This window comes from Pogona vitticeps, chromosome 1 (genome assembly GCF_051106095.1).
Source record: "Pogona vitticeps strain Pit_001003342236 chromosome 1, PviZW2.1, whole genome shotgun sequence".
In the NCBI taxonomy this organism is placed as follows: domain Eukaryota; kingdom Metazoa; phylum Chordata; class Lepidosauria; order Squamata; family Agamidae; genus Pogona; species Pogona vitticeps.
In genome coordinates this window covers 27,433,477-27,447,581 of record NC_135783.1, presented here as the reverse complement: position 1 = coordinate 27,447,581, position 14,105 = coordinate 27,433,477, and the positions used below count along the sequence as shown (strand labels likewise).

Below are 14,105 nucleotides of genomic sequence, written 5' to 3'. Positions count from 1 at the left end.
TGTGGTTTGAACTGTTTAGTTTGAGGTTGCACTGAGTAGGACTTGGCTGTCTTTTTACTCTTGTGCAAACTTTCCAGGTTTTCATCGGTGTTTTGGCTGAAAAGACCAGAAGCATCGAAGGGGAGGTTTTCTACCCTGGTTTTAATGTCCTCCACAATGTTAGCTGAACGCAGCCAAGCATGCCTCCTCAAGGTGATGAGGGAGGCAAAGTTCTTAGAAGTGGCTTCCGCGACATGGCGGGCGGCAAGTCGTTGATATTTGGACACTGTAAGGGCCTCAGCGTGTGTATCCAAACAGAGTTGTCGTATATCTTCCGGCGCAGTTTGAAGGGCCGGGAGAACCCTAGACCAAAGTTGTTTTTGGTAGGCCCCCATAGCAACCAGATAATTGACAGCACGTAAGGTGAAAGTTGTCATAGAATACATGCGACGTGCCAGGATCTCAAGCTTCCTTCCCTCTTTATTGGTTGGTGTAGGGTGGCCTTTCGCTGGAGTCTTAGTAGAGCTAGACTCCACTATCAAGGAATTAGGAGCAGGATGCATGAGAAGAAAAGATGTATTTTCTCCGTGTATTCTGTACAGATTTTCAGTCCTTTTGGAGATAGTGGTAGCATTGGCAGGATGCTCCCAGAATTCCTTAATGAGATCCATCAGTTCTGGGATGAAGGACAGACTAACTGGATGTGTCCTCTCCGCTTCAATGTCTCCAAAGATCAAATTCTCTTCCCTTCTTGGAGACTGTTCGACAGCTAGCTTTAGAGCTTGGGCCATACGAGCAACCATCTGAGTGTAGGAGGAAAAATCTTCCGACGGAGAAGATGGTTTAAGGTTAGCTGCCTCTGGAGGTAAAGGCTCCCCCGGAATAGGGACGTCTAAGGAGACCTCAGACTCGTTGTCGTCTTCGACGTCGGAGGAATCTTCCTTGGCATGGTCTTCCTCGGAAGGATAGGAAGAAGGAGGGGGAGGTATTCCCGAGCCCGAGGGTGCCGTTTTCGGGCACGGAGGAATCCCATCCTGAGGTTGCAGTGGTGCATCAGGAGGGACGACAGGAGCGTCTTTCGGCGCCGATGGTTTCTTGGAGCCCTTATCCACAGGTCTCTTCGGGAGAGGGCTTCGACGTGGAGACCGGGAGCGAGAGGACGAGGAATAGGAGTACTTGGTTCTCTTTCTCCTATGTCTCCTTTCTCTCGAGGTCGAAGAGGACTCGGTGGACGAATCTCTTCTTCGCCGTCTCCGGTGGGACCTCTTCCGACCCCGACTGTAATCTGAGTCGGACAGTGAGGAGTCCCTTCGGCGTCGGTGGCCTCGACGGTGCTTGTGTCGACGGCGGGGCTTCTTCGGCAGCGGTTCGTCGTCGGCGGAGTGAGAAGCTGGGCGCCGAGGGACTGGTTCTTCGATCGGTTGGGTAGGTCGACCCCGTGGAGGGCGAGGAGATACCGAACGCCCCGACTCCGACAGGAGTGAAGGGGATCGGGTGGTTCGCCCGGTAAGTATCGGGCTGAGCGGTATGCTCTCGGCGCCGGCAACGAGCTTGTCGAGCTGGCTAACCGTAGGCGACTTGCCCAGATCCACCGGTGGCGGTTGGCGAGGTGGAATGGGGGCGCCCAAGTCGGAGACCGAATCCCGGTCCCGAGAAGACTCCTCGAGGAATGGAGAAGGCACTGACGCCGAAACAGGTGGTACGACCAGGGTAATTTCCTTGGTCTTTGCCTTAGCCTTCGGCGCAGGCTTGGATGATCCTTTCTTCGTCGGTGCCGAGGATGAAGAAGAGGGTACCTCGGAGGAAGACTTTTTGCCGGCAGGCAATTTCTTAGATTTTCCTTTGGAAGACTTCTTGGAGACCTCCTTAGATGTCGATGGAGGGGAAGAGGAGACCAAGGTCACCTCTGAACGAACAGTGGAGACCGACTGGACAGATTCCATGTCTGAAGGTTGCGAAGCTGACAGAGTGCGATTCCACAGAAAATACTTGAGGCGTTGCTGACGAGATTTTAAGGTCGCCTTGGTGAATTCCTTGCAATGCTTGCAAGTGGCGGGCGAATGGGTCTCGCCCAGACAGAAAAGGCAGAGGGAATGATGGTCCTGGAAGGGGAGCTTCCCGGAGCAAGCAGAACAGCGGCGGAAAGGTCCCTTTTTCGCTGACATAAGCCAAGCGGTGAAAGAACGGTAGAGAAAGTCAGTAATTGAAGAAATCCTGCTGGCGCGTGGCGCCTCAGCAGGAGGTAATAGGCCTCAATCAGGATCAAGCGGGAAGCGAAAGTACTTGCAATAAGCACGCCAGAGGCAAGGGAAGGTCAGCCGGTCCGAATTCAGGGCAACGGAGATGCGGATAGACGATAGGCAAGCCAGGTCAAGTCCAAAAAATCCGAAAATAGCGAAAGGAGAGTAAAATCTCAAGAGCTCTAACCGAGAGGTTCCAACTCCGCGGGCGGATAAATGGAACTGGGGATTTTTGGCGGGCTGCACTTGCGCAGTGCAGGGCAACTCAAACATTGTATCTTTTCCCTCATAGCTCTGGAAAATTCCGAGAGGAACCAGCGCAGGCGCTGTTTAACCCATCTGTGTGGATTCATAGAGAACCACGTTAAAGAACAGGCAATTTGCCACCAAAAATTGCACCATTTATGTTACTCCAGCGTAACTAGGGAAGATGATTTGGGCCAAAAGGTAACAGCTCAAGGAGTTGAAATCAATTTTAATTCATTTTAATTGAGGAGGATAATAGAAAAACAAAAACAATAGCTGTGGAACCTTAAAGACTTAATCAATTTATATCTTGTGAGTTTCCATGGGTACAATTTACTTCTTCAAACACTGAAGTGGACCTACAAATGTATTCAATTTGTTAGTCTTAAAGATACCACAATACTTTTGTTTTGTTTTGTTTTTGGTGTTGCAGAAATAGACTAACATGTCCATCCCTTTTCAAACAGCATAATGGGCGAGGTTTCCTTTTTTGAAAACTTCCTTGTCAGGAAATAAACAGCCCTTGTAACTTAAATTTTGAAGTGCTAAGGTCATTTATTTCATGCTTGTAGATTGTTTACATACTCAGTTGAAGAAAACATCCTCCGTTTATAAACAGTCAGGAGATTGCACTAAACAATAAGCAGCTTGTATATAAATGTCCAGGAAAAAATGCTTGAATGTATAGCTGATAAATGCCAAATCAAGAGTCAATCATGGGGCTTAAGAAAGTAATTGTGAGCACAGAAGAAATCAACGCTGCAACCTACTATTGGGATAAAAAGTAAAAATCTTACAGATATGATGGCAAAATATTAATAGTAGTCTTTTTTAAATTTAGTGGCTTAGATCGGCTGTATAGTTGATAAATGGGTATAACTTGAGAAAGTCCATAGGACAAAAGTTTTCTCTCCTGAACTCCAAAACCTCTTGACCTCCTCCTTCAAAGGCTCTTTGGAAGATCAGGGGTGCTTTCTTAAACAATTTCAATCAAAATGGAATGAAAACTAATTCTATACGTCCTTCTATCACTTCTTTCAGGTTACCATATACAGACACATAGAAAGTTTGGCTTGGTGTTTCTTGGACTGAACAAGCACAGACTAACATGCTCAACACATGTTGTCAACTTTCTGCTAGATACCATGTAAATTAATCTATCTTACTAGCAGTATATCGAAGACATTGGTGTGCCTCAGAAGTCTGCTTGAGCTTATAGAGAAAAGGTGGCCCCAGGAAAAAGTCTATGATTTTGTGTTGATGTGACTTAGGGCACTGGTTCTCAACCTTGGGTTACTCAGGAGTTTTGGACTGCAACTCCCAGAAGCCTTCACCACCAGCTTTCCTGACTGGGGTTTCTGGGAGTTGCAGTTGAAAAGCATCCGAGTAACAAAGGTTAAGAACCACTGACTTAGGGCAGTGGTTCTTAACGTGGGCGATAATGCCCCCCAGGGGGCGATTTCATTTTTCAGGGGGGCGGTAGAACGAAAAGGGGCGGCGTGGGGGCGCTGGAGCAGAAGGGGGACGGTAGGAGGGCATAGGAGCAAGCCAAACTTGTGAAGATGGCTGCAGCCTTTTTACAGTGTGCATGAATATATATTTTCCTCCAATCTTAATTTAGTTTCAGAGGTTTCGTCTTGAAATTTTTAGTTCCTGCATTGCGGTTTGTTTTATGCCCTTTTTATATTTCTTTTTGCATCTTAAAATTCACTTGCAACTAAATCATAAAATGTTACTCTTTGGGGGCATTTCATTTTCTCGCAATTGAATTTTAAATAAATAAATAAATAAATAAATAAATAAATAAATAAATAAATAAATAAATAAATAAATAAATAAATAAATAAATAAGAAAGAAAGAAAGAAAGAAAGAAAGAAAGAAAGAAAGAAAGAAAGAAAGAAAGAAAGAAAGAAAGAAAGAAAGATATCATCACCGCGGGGAGGGGGGTGATGATAACTTCCTCAATGGCTCAAGGGGGCGTGTCTTTCAAAAAGGTTAAGAACCACTGACTTAGGGTACAATTATTTACTTATCTATTTATTTTATTAGATTTATACCCCGCCCATCTAGACCAAAGGTCTACAAGAGAATCGAAGGACTTGTTGGCTCATTTCTCCCAAATATCTTCTACCTAGACCACTCGATCATTAGATTGTTGAGTGTGGCTACCCTGAAAGAAGCCCAGAAAATGATGACAAGGAACTGAGCCTTCTCGGTAGTGTCCATAAAACTGTGGAACCTGTTGCCTCTTGATGTATGCCAGGCTCCTTGTCTTCTGTCTTTAAGGAAGCAGGTCAGAACAGTGCTATTCAAGAGGCATTCAGGAACATCTTCCCCATGTAATAGATTTCCTGACCCATACTGAGTTAGCTGTTGGAATCTGGGGTGGGGTGGGGTGTTTCCTTGTATTACACTTATGTCTGGTTTTGTTATTGTCACTGTTATTTATAATTTTCAGCTTATGTTGTGGGCATAACACCCAGGGTAGTGGCTTACCGCTAGACGGGTAGTATATAAATACAACAAATAAATAAACAAAAGTTCGGCATTGTTAAGCCCCATTGATTTCAACCAAACAAATGTCAGCACAACTTAACCATATATCTCACTGGAAACAATTCCAAGCTGACACCAACACAACAGGTTGCTTATATTAGGTTCTCTGTGCTGTACCTGAGGTGTGAAAATATGACTACATTATCTATACACAATTCAGAGACACCCGTGAAAGAGCTGAGGTGTATGCTCAACAACAGACTGGGTGTGTTGCGTAATGTGTGACACAGTACTAAGCTACATGTGTTACAGCTCACCCCACCCCCCACAACTAGGGTGAGAGAAAAGTAAAATACTAACAAGCACAATGAACAGGAGTGGAATTTATTCCAGAGGTAGGCAAAATGTAGGCTTCTAAGCTACCACACCCACCATCCTTAGCCACTATAACCTATGGCAAAGGATGGTCAGAATGGCACACCAACGGCTTCTAGAAGGTCACATCCCTGCATAAGCCATCTTAGTCCATAAACTACTAGAAAGACGGATCATATTGACTATGAGATAATCTTACATAAACAGTTTCAGAATAAACAGAAGGGAAGGGGATTAAAACTCAAAAACACAAGTCCAGTATTTCGTCTGAAATGATTAAGTGCCTTCATTCTTATTTTAGCCACACAACTTTAGATTTGCCAAATTCTTAATTAGGATATGGCAATATTTATTCAATGCAGAATAAATCTTTTCTTACACGTTGCTCAAATTGCCTAATAATTTAATAGGCTATAAATTTAACCAGGTCCTCATAAAAGAAAAAAAAATGGATGCAAGCATTTGGCTTAAGGCCTATTTTCCATCTTTCTTGAATTTTAGAAATATGCATGTTTTTCATATGAAAAATGTGGATGCTATACATTTAGATGTAAAATATATTAATTCAGTTTTTTAAAAAACACAAAGCATAAATACAACCACAATGCATGTCATTATGATGTGCTGAGAGAAGGGTGACCAACAACACAGTATACAATTTCTTAATTCCTGTCTATTTATCACTGTGATTTAAACAATGACATTTATACCACTGTAAACCTTGGAAGGCACTCAGTGTGGTGTAGTGAACAGAGTGATGGACTAAGACTCTGGAGAACATGGTTCAAATCCCAACTAGGCCATGGAAACTCACTGGGGGGAGTGAAACTGGTAAAACCACTCCTTAAATATGTCACTAGCATGTTTCCCCGAAAATAAGACAGGGTCTTATACTAATTTTTGCTCCAAAAAACGCATTAAGGCTTATTTTCAGGGGACTTTTTTTTAAATTACAGCAATCTAAATTTATTCAAATACAGTCATGTCATCATCTAGCTGCTGCACAATGGTGGAGGGGGGTTTCACTTAACTGGGTCTTATTTCTGGGGTAGGGCTTATATTAGGAGTATCCTGAAAAATCATGCTAGGCCTTATTTTCAGGTTAAGTCTTGTTTGTGGGGCATTAGGATTGCTATAAGTTAGTTCCAAATTGACAGCACATAGCTGACTAAAACATGGACAGAATTCTATTCAGGGTTTATTGACCAGATTCCCTCTGATGTTTGTGTGACCTGCTGCGACTAATTGATGAAATGATGGGCCTGTCTTGATCACATAGCTGATCATACAGCCAACTGCACAAACATGCTGTGTCCTGGTACCTCATCAATAAGCCATGATGTTACAGAAATCTTATGTAAATAGCAAGAGCAATTACATATACTTTGATGATTTATTTGATTGTATTTTATAATGTTTTATTCTTCTTTGTAAGCCGCCCCGAGTAGACTCTGTCTAGAGGGGCGGGGTAGAAATTGAATAATTAATAGATAGATAGATAGATAGATAGATAGATAGATAGATAGACAGACAGACAGACAGACAGACAGACAGACAGACAGACAGACAGACAGACAGACAGACAGGATTTGAGCCACTATTTATTACATTTCTCTCTTAGCTTACCATTCAAAAAAAATACTGCATATGATGACTAGCATCATCAATAAAGGCAAGTTAAAGCAACAAAACTTTCAAAATTATCATTAACAACAAAAATAAAACCCATCAAGCCAATTGTAACAGTTGGAAGAGAACAATTAAAAAAATGTATCCTCATACCTTTCCTAAATGCTCTCTGTGTGTGTGTGTGTGTGTGTGTGTGTGTGTGTGTGTGTGTGTGTGTGTGTGTGTGTGTGTGTGTGTGTGTGTGTGTGTGTGCGTGCGCTCACACAAACCTATTTTTTTATTTCACAGTTCTGAGTTAAGTCAGCCATGTGCAAATACATTTTTCTCTGTAAAATCTATACAGCAACCACCACCTTTAAACAACTTGACTTTCAAAGAGAACTATTTTGGGCTCCCTTAACTTCTAACTGCATTAAAAATAGGATGACGCTCTGATCTTATTTCTTCTCCTCAGTAAGATGTCTTCAAGCCTTGAGCAGAACTTATTACAGCCTCTGTTTCCAGTCATACACGGACAATAAGCTCTCGCTTTCTGCAATTTCAAATCAAATCATACACTGACTCAGCAGCCTGTATCTTGCTTTAATTCCATAAAAATTACTCTTGAAACAGTAATCCCGTGTCTGTTGTTTTACATCAAGCACAGAGAAGGGGGGTATATTTTCAGGAACAGGGTTTGCGGCTCAAAGATGTGGGTTATCTAGATACTCTGCATATAATAATAAGCTTGTACTGGATAAATACCAAGCTCTCCATCTTTATGATAGGTGCTATGTACAAAAAAATGGAGGATTGTACACAGCAATCCTGGATACACAGTACATTCCCGACAACTGAGGGTTAGGTCATACTCCAAGGCAAACATATATTTTCTTCCCTTACGGAGTTATCCTTCAAGGCACACAACTGTTTCACAGCTATTTATGCTTGACACAAGCGCTCAACTGAAGCTGCATTACAACTCAGCTGACAAAATACAAAAATACAAAAAAAACATGCTGAGTGTGTATCAGATAGGGAAATAGCTTGCATTTTGGACTACATGTAACACTATCTGGTGCAAACTACTGTATTTCCCAGTGATCACAACATATGTGAGATTACAAACCAGCTCAATCTTGATCACGTCCAAGCAGAGCCATTTTGGTTCAGCAACACAGCTACTCTTTGGGGGGACTGGGATGAAACAATTCCTCCACTGATGGAAAGGTTGCTTTAAGGAAGCTTGCTCCCAGCAAAGTGACCCTTTGATCAGATGCAATCCTGTCACACCATTTCTACTTAAGGTCTCTCAGCTTCTAATGACATGTTAACTTCATTGTCTAGTTTAGTCCAAAGACACATTATATGAGGGCCAGGCCACCCACCGATAAGATGGTGGAAGGGCTTTGCCCATACAGTACTGCTCCGAACATGAAGAGAACACACCTGACGATAATGAAAACATTTGCTTTATTCTAAAACAGTGGCTCTCAAATTTTGGCCTGTCAGATATTTTGGCCTTCAGGTCCTGAAAATCCCAACCAGCATGGCTAAAACATCTGGAGGACCAAAGGTAAGTTCTAAAAGCCAACATACTTTGGACTTGTTTTAAATAAGGATCTTCTTCAGAGGCTATCAGAACAGTTATAATAATAATAATAATAATAATAATAATAATAATAATAATAATAATAATAATAATAATAATAATAATAATAATAATAATAATAATAATAATAATAATAATAATAACAACAACAACAACAACAACAACATATTATTATTATTATTATTATTATTATTATTATTATTATTATTATTATTATTATTATTATTATTATTATTATTATTAAATTTACAGTGGTGCCTCGCTTAGCGATCGCTCCGTTGAGCAATGAAATCACTTAGCGATGGGGTTTTGGCCATCGCCAGAGCGATCATTTAGCGATGGCCCCTATGGGGAAAAATCGCTTTGCGATGATCGCAGGAAAGTGATCACTGCAAAAAAAATCATTTTTGGCCAGCTGATTGGCGGTTTCAAAATGGCCGCCGGAAAAAAAATGGCCGCCCGCTGTGTTGCGTCGCTTTAGAGGCACCGAAAATGGCTGCCACAATGGAGGATCTTCGCATAAGGTTAGTTTTAAAGCCCATAGGAACGCATTAAACAAGTTTTAATGCGTTTCTATGGGCTTTTAAAAATCGCTTAGCAACGTTTTTTCCAGAATGGATTAATGTCGCTAAGCGAGGCACCACTGTATTGTCATTGTAAGTATATACATAGTATACCCATACAACGGAATTCATACACGCACCCAGAGAGCAGACCCACATGGACACACATAAAAATTCCCCAAACACTCTCCACCCATTAAAAATCCCCCACTAAGAATACAAACATCTGCACCGCAGGCTAAGGAACACTGTTCAACTAACTATTCACTACTGGTGGTCTTTAAGATCATTATTAAGTTCAATTATAGCTCTAGGATAAAAACTACAGTATTCAGAAAATGTGTGGTCCGAGTCTTAATTGTTCTATATCTTCTGCCAGACGGCAACAGTTCAAGAAAGTTGGAAGCAGGATGAGAAGAGTCTCTCAGGAAATAAGTACACTAACTTTATAAACCAAATTATAATTATATTATCTTCATTTTATATATACATTTAATTGTCTTTGCATTTTCTGGTTCTAGAGTTCCTGAAGAAGACCCCCAAATGAAACAGGGCCAAAATGCATTAATTTTAGGATAAAACCAAACATTTAATAGTTTCTTAAAGCATGTTTTTTCTTTTCTCTGGGTTTCTGGGTTATGCTCACCAGCTGTTTTAACAGTCTCTGCATGTCTGATTCTGCTTACAGGCTTAAAACACAGAAGGAAAGGTTGATGAAGAGGGAAAAGGAAAACAAGCAGAATGAACAGAATTACTCAAAGGTTACACTTCTGAGAAACACCAAAGAACATAAAAACAGTCTTGTGGTGCCTTTAGAACTAATAGTGAGCTTTCAATGTCAGCCTTCACAGAATACAATCTCCTTCAAAACTTGGAGTCCAATAGGTGCTAGCACATTATGTCAATTGGGTCAATACCCTATGTAAGGCTCAGATTAAATGTAAGGCTCTAGCCCACTTCTGCCTGCTTCTTCATTAGAGGTGAAGAGAACCCCACCACCATGTTCTCCTCCTGGGTGAATACTTGCTTGCCTGCATATTATAAACTTTTGTCCTTTATTCTGCCTGACAACCCTTGCTTTGCTTACTTGCATTGTGCCTTCCACCCCACCAACTACAACGGATACCACCTGGCACTGTTAAGGCCATAGGTTTCTATAATTTTGAGGGTGAGGTGAGTGAAATAGGATATGGAAAATTACCACTGGCCACAATCTTGTTGGTTATTTACACTGATGTGAGTGCAATGGTGCAAATCAGTGGCTCTTTGCCAGTAATTAATGAGTTGCCACTTGGAATCCTTACTGCACCCCACTCATGTGACTTGATGTACGAAGAGAGCCACAAGCAGTGACCCATTAACTAGTGGTAATTTTCTACTGTAATTATTGCTGTTGCACTTACATTGGTGTGAAAAACCAACAGGATTCTGGCTGATGTATTGTTAACACTAATTAAGACTGCCATTATGCTTCTCATGGAATTGGATGGATGTCAACATCCTGGGGAAGAAACTAAACCCTACACTTGGGAACACTATTGCAGCAAACTCAAATAATGAAAGAACAAGTAGAGAATACGAACAACAATTCAGAATGACGAGAGAATACTACAGTTCTTATAATGACTAGGAAGAATAGAGCTGTATGTGTTCATATGTCAAATAAACAACAACAATATTCGTACACTGATTTAAAAAAGAAATAATGAAGAAAGTCTCAGATGATAGTCTTCTTTCTGTAAGTTCTATTGTGTATGATGAAGTATCAAAATGTGCAATTTCCTGTCTGGAATACATAAATGAAAAATCCAAGAAAAGCTGTATCACATGAATGATCTGGTCATATGTTTTGCTTCTTAGTAAACATAAAAATGGCAAACACCAATTTTCAGATTATACAGTTCAGCTCCACAGACTGTAATTATATTTTTTCATTGTCCTTCTTCTCTTTTAAAAGCATGAATCTGCCACAAACCAAAAGATCAATAGTTTCTACAGCTAATTTTATTTTTCTATTTCAAAAAGAAGACAAAACAGAACAAAACCAATTCCAGCATATAAGACTTAGAAGCGTGCACAATTCATTTTCAGCTTTGTGTAGACTCAACTGCTTCACTGTGGAAGTGGAACAGGATGTCTAGGCATTGTGTTTTCACAAAATTGTCCTCACAGAGACTGTGATCAGATCATAAATTTAAATCGGAGTAGATAAAAATCACTAACTTTTAAAAATCAAATTGATTTAAATAACAATTTCAACTAAAGAATTTGATTTTGTTAAAAATGTAAATAATCAAAAATCTATTTGTTTGAATTAAATTTAAATTTAAATCCAATCCATCCTACGTCAAATATTCCCTTCCCTGCTTCTCTACTTCCATTGTTGGGATTTGTCCTATGGTGGAGGAGGGCACTAAACTATGAGACCGTGAAATCTTTTTAAAGGATTAAAGCTGCATTTCTACATACAAACACTAGCCTACAGGTAAGGTCTCTTGAATTCAAAGGGAATTATATCAGAATAATCACGCCTATGATCGCTTTATTACTGGACGACTGAGCAAGAAATGAGATTTTTTAATCTGGGCCCACTCATAATTTTCCCCTCAAGACTAACTTCTATATACTAATGTTTTATCATCAATATTTTGTGTTTGATGTATTTAATTTATTAGTATGGTACACAGAGAACTATTGTAATTGCAGTGGTTCCCAATCTTGGGTAAACCAGGTGTTCTAGGACTGCAACTCCCAGAAACCCCAACCAGCACTGCTGGTGGTCAAAGCTTCTGGGAACTGAAGTCCAAGAACACCTGGCTTACCAGGTAGAACAAAAATGTAATTAATAGATAAACAATAAGAGGACATTTGCCTGTCTCTTTTAATAGTATGTTAATAGTATTTTAATAGTATGTTACTGGGATGTGGTGGCACTGCGGGCTAAACCGCAGAAGCCTGTGTTGCAGGGTCAGAAGACCAAGCAGCCGCAAGATCGAATCCACGTGATGGAGTGAGCTCCCGTCGCTTGTCCCAGCTCCCGCCAGCCTAGCGGTTCGAAAGCATGCAAATGCAAGTAGATAAATAGGGACCACTTCGGTGGGAAGGTAACAGCGTTCTGTGTTTAAGTCGCACTGGCCATGTGACCACGGAAGATTGTCTTCGGACAAATGCTGGCTCTATGGCTTGGAAACGGGGATGAGCACCGCCCCCCAGAGTCGAACGACTGGACAAAAATTGTCAAGGGGAACCTTTACCTTTACCTTTACTAGTATGTTACTGTTAAAACCTTGAACAAAATGAGGGGAAGAAGAATATCCTAACTAAATGTCTAATATCATAGGGAGGGGAGAAAAAGACAACTATCTGGGGTTTGAGCTTTTGATTGATTCCTTGAAATTTTTTTTAAGAAGAACTGAGAACATGTTCAGGTAGGTGGCCATATAACTCACTATTTGGATTGCTTTGGTGCTCTTGGCTCAAATCAAATGATGGTGTGCATACAAGTTTCAACTTAAGAGTGATCCATCACACCGCTTTTAAGAGCTGTCTCAATGCTTTTTGTCATAGCACTAGGGCTACAGCTTTTTTGGTGCAGTTTAGAGTGCTTCTAATTAACCTCTTCGGTAGCCCATACGGATGGTTAATTTATGCCAAAACAGAGTTGTAGGTTGTGTTATCTGAGGTGACAACCTTGTGACGTAATTGGTGGTTCGTGGCATTGAAACAGATAACTCTCTATTTTCATCTACTCTACCATTTAAAAAAATGAATGATGCCATAGAAAAGGTAGGAGAGAGGTGGGAAAGGGAGTGTCATTAATTGAAAAAATGCTGATCAGCATGAACAGAAGGATCACTCAAGTGAGAGATAAAGTATATTGCACTAAAGGTAAGTATGAACCAGACCTCTCCAACTTCCCCCATGTGAACATGCCCTGACTCATCCATATATGCATTTACCTGGACCAAAATCCACTTGAAGGGAAATCCCTGCATGGAAGGGAAATTGCACAGCAGTCTTTCGCCTTGCAGGCTCCTCTTGCACAACTGATCACATGAACTATCTAGCAAACGAAGGAGCACAAATGAGAGCCTGCTGTTTGGTGGGGTGGGGAGGGACACTTCATCACCTTTATGGGATCAAGTACATAAACAGAATTGTGGCCTTGGTCTTCATTTCTTGGGTTTCAACTCCTAAATGGGTCATTTTTGCAAGGTGAAATGAATTAAACTAGTGATGCCAGTATTGTTTTCTTTCTCTGTTTCAGTCCAAAATTTTTATTTTTATACATTAGACAAGGGGAAAATAGAAACGGTTTGAAGTCCAAAGGAGGAAAAAAAAATTATAGAAAAAAAGGTGCATTCACTCTCAGAAACTGGGACTGAAGGAGACTCTCCAATCTACAAGGGATGCAGAGTATTCCATTTGAATATTCCACATGCCTCCTATGAATGACCTTGTATGCATTTATACACTTGGGAATCCTGCATTCATTATTAATTTCAATATTATCCTACACTGCAAAATCAGATGAAAAATAATGACTGGGCCCTCTGGTGAATTTCATGGTGGTAGAACCTTTGATTCTAGCAGTGTCAAAACTTTTGTCATGCTTTGAATGCAGTGCCAAGTGTGTTAGAAATAAACTAGTGAAGCACACAGAACCTCCACTGATGCCACAGATAAGTCAGGATGGAGGCACTCAAATAGGTAAAGGTGAAGGTTCCCCTTGACATTTAGTCCAGTCCTGTCCGACTCTAGGGGGCGGTGCTTATCCCTGTTTCCAAGCCGCAGAGTCGGTGTTTGTCCTTAAGACAGTTTCCGTGGTCCCATGCCTAACGCGACTAGACACGGAACGCCGTTATATTCCCACCATGGTGGTACCTATTTATCTACTCGCATTTTGAGCTGCTAGGTTGGAAGGGACGTGGTGGCGCTGCAGGCTAAACCGCAGAAGCCTGTGCTGCAGGGTCAAAAGACCAAGC

General features: G+C 41.0%; 1 protein-coding gene across 6 annotated transcripts in view; it reads right to left on the bottom strand.

Moving 5' to 3' along the window:
* The window catches only part of TRERF1 (transcriptional regulating factor 1), a 106,578-nt gene that overhangs the window by 64,164 nt on the left and 28,309 nt on the right, over positions 1–14,105 (bottom strand). The gene's annotated exons all lie outside the window — the stretch shown is intronic.